Below are 3,802 nucleotides of genomic sequence, written 5' to 3'. Positions count from 1 at the left end.
GACTGCGTGTTTTTTTCTTTTCCTGCCATTCAGGAAGCATCTGGAATTCTAGACAAAGACCATGCATACAGTATGTTCAGGAATATTGTAAATCTTTGTCTCGTTAAGCATCCACACTAAACATGCAGTTAAATGCAGCTCTGACCCCGGGCGGCTCCTCTCCTCATTACTGAATGGGTGTTTAATCTTCTTCAAGCACTTAAAATTCTAGGACTTGCTGATTGATATACCCTTCAATGTCCTTGCCTAACATTAAAATCCAGACTAGGAGATTCCTTTAGGAAAACACTTTTTTTTTAGTTGAAGCAAGTAAGAGGAATAACAAACATTGACATATAGTAAATTTTAGTCTCTCCCCATTTTAGACAATGCAACTTACTGGAGTTCCATTTTCTCCAATTCGGTGCACTAACCAATTTAGTTAAATCCTTACTGTAACATATCAGTTTCATTGACCTTGGCAGGTTCATGAACAACCATTTGTTATCACTCCCAACGTTTCTTGCGGAAGTGCTGTTGGTAACATTTTAGGCAAGCCGCTAAATGGGCGCAGCGCCCAATGGCGCCTAACGCTATAGCAACTATGCATTTCTGCCGGTAACACGGTTATTTCTAAATGAAAGTAACATTTCTTTTTAGATGATGGAGGACAGACGTCAAATGACGTGATATTCTTAACCAAAAGTTTAATCATGTTCCAGGCAGAACTAGATTTCTAAATGTTTCCGGTGGAGTAATAATATTGACATTACACCCCTTCCTGGTGTTTTCATAGCAGTTCTGCCAGTGTTGTGGAATATCCCAGAAATGTGTAATTTGCAGTACAATTTGCTGGGAAGGACCCCCTCGGTCAGCAACTTTAACTGTCAGCCATCCCCGGATCAGCTCATTTTTTTCTTCCATAACATTCCATTATCTGCCACTTATCCAGGGCCAGGTCATGTGGGTAGCAGTCTGAGCAGGGAGCCCAGACCTCCATCTCACCAGCTGCCTCCAGCTCCTCCGAAGGAATACCATGGTGTCTTAAAATGGAGGAGAAGAGGGATATAGGGCTCTCGAAGGAATAAACAGGCATGCTTAGGTTCACTAAAAAAAAAACACTTTAATAAAAGTGATACAAGATAACCTCGCATTAAAATCAATATCAATTAAAAACAATGCAAGACAACCTTATACCACCAGAGATATAGAATAGTATGAATCATACGTATATATATGTATAGGAAGCAACAATAAAAATAAGTAAGGCGAACTATTATCACAAGCGGTGATAATTAATCCTCTTAATCAATCGAACGCAAAAGCAGCTGCTAAACTATTTACACTCGGGCGTGCCATCATCACCCACCTTCACACACGGACTGGGGAGCCCTTTTCAGTCCTGGCAGGAGACCAACACGTGAGTCCCGAGAAATGCCGGGCGATGCGCGCTCTATCCCACGGCTGAGCTCCGGTCAGTACTGAGTTTTCCCCGTCCTTAATACTAAATTGGGTGCTACCTGTGGGCAGGGGGTGATCTGGCCAGACTCACCCCTTCCCCTCAGGGCAAGGTGTTATCCAATTCCCCCTTTTGTCCGAGTGTTGCTGCTTGTGATAATAAAATACAATAGGCGTCCTGGTGCCGGGTGTTTGCGCAATGCCTCCCCGTCCCCCCTACCGACAACATAGGGTGCTAGATAACGACCCCCCTCTGTCTCCCGAAACCAAGATAAGCATTTTGCATGCCGATCTAATGGCTCAGATAAGCATCCTGGTTTCTTTCATGAGCCGAAGTTCTTTATGGCTGCACAGGGTTTGCGGGGGATCGGCAAAGAATTACATGTTCAATGACATTCTGGGTGAATCATGGACGATTGATCTTCAGGACGATCAGTCTCCACACGATCAGAATTAATCCACAATTACGACCTCCCAGAATATTACAGTAAAAGGATTAATTCCATATACGTGGGTGACGTAATCGTCCATGAATTCATCCTAATACACCAGGTCATGTGGGTAGCAGTCTGAGCAGGGAGCCCAGACCTCCATCTCACCAGCTGCCTCCAGCTCCTCCGAAGGAATACCATGGCGTTCTCAGGCCAGCCGAGAGATACAGAAACGTGTCTTTCAGCCCCTCCCGAATGTCTGAGCTCCTCATCCTACCTCTAAGGCTGAGCCCAGTTACTTAATTTCAGTCACTTGTATCCGGAATCTCACTTTTTCTGTTATTACCAAAGGCGCATGACCAGAGGTGAGCACAGGAACGTAGATCGACTGGTAAATTGAAAGCTTTCCCTTCTGGTTCGGCTCCCTCCTCACACGCACAGCGTGTGTCTCTTCTTCAGCTTTTATTTAATCATCCATACAACTACAATTAACACTCATCAAGTTCAAGATTCATTTATATTTATAATAGACAGGTAAGGAGCACGTGCTGATCGCAGCACGTTGCCACACCCACCACGACAAACCACCTCAGGGATGAGACCCTGAGTGCAGCCATGCGGCAGGTGATACCTCAGCACCACACTAGTCCAAATGGAACAGTGTGCGTTTATTTCTGGTGACTGGAGTGCCAGTCCTGCCACCAACCCCCAAGTTGTCCTAGAAGTTGGAGGACCTCCTTGCAGGGTCAGATGTAGATTAACATCACACCCGGGATGAAGCAACTGCAGGTTAGGGACCTTACCTTAGGGCCCAACAGAACAGGATCACTCCTGGGATTCACAGAACGGAACCAGCGACTTTCCAGTTGCTGGAACATATACTCAGCCTCAGAGCCACCACTCCACCCACACGCAGAGACCTTAAAATGAATGTTTTCTGCACTTTGTAGGTGCTATAAGTGATCCATTCACTGTGTTTCAAAAAACTTCAGAGGAGGTACATGTTTGTCCGCCTGGTTGTCATCTGCCCCTGTCCTATGTGTCTTGTCCCCTTTTGGTCAGCAGGTGGCACTGGTCATCCTGCCTCCCCCCTCTCTGTTTTGTAGCTCCTCAGTTCCTGTTCCCTGGGCTGCTGTGTAGCTCTATGAGTTACATGCGCAGCTCAGAAGCTGCTCCCCTCGAGGCGTGAGTTTGAAGCTGGCCCTGTTGGGTTATTGTTACTGGTTTATCCTTAGTGGTTGGTGTTGTTTATCTCTGTCTTTGCTTTTTGTCCTTGTAAATGATTTTTCCTGCCTGTGCCTGGTTTAATTCTGTTTTGCTTGTACTTATGTCCTTGGTCTTTCCTAGTGTTAAGCCCTCAGTGTTTGTCAAATATTCCCAGTTCCTGTGTTTGTAAATTGTAATTTATTCCACCTGTTGCTTGTTGCCCAGCACTTTCCTTGATTGGTTGATTTTTCTAAGGAATGTGCTTGCAGAGACTCTGCAGTTTCAGCAGAACGGTGGTTTGTTGAACAGTAAAAAATATTATAATGTGATACAGCGTAGACATACACCGGGTACTGAAAGGCAGCTCAAATACAAATTAAAGGCAGTTCTTCACCCCCATTTACACCCCAAAAGACCCTCTCCCTCCCCAGCAAGGTGCTGTGTGCAGGTGTTGTGAGTGGATTTACATATAAAGAGAGACCCCCTGGACTGTGAGGAGCCTGAAGCAGGGATGGGACAGGACAGGATGGAGACTTTCTGATGATTGTAATTCAATTATCTTCCTTATCACCCTAGTGGTGCCGACTGGACCCCCATCCCATCCCTGGCTTGATCACGATTTGCTAACACTGTCTGTACTCAAATGATCAACCAAGAACCTTGGAACATCTTTACTACTTTTCCTTACATTTTGTTAAGGTCCACACCTGCCCCTTCATAGTCTTTAA

Source organism: Brienomyrus brachyistius, chromosome 9, assembly GCF_023856365.1.
Source record: "Brienomyrus brachyistius isolate T26 chromosome 9, BBRACH_0.4, whole genome shotgun sequence".
Taxonomy (NCBI): Eukaryota; Metazoa; Chordata; class Actinopteri; order Osteoglossiformes; family Mormyridae; genus Brienomyrus; species Brienomyrus brachyistius.
This window is presented reverse-complemented; position numbering follows the sequence as displayed.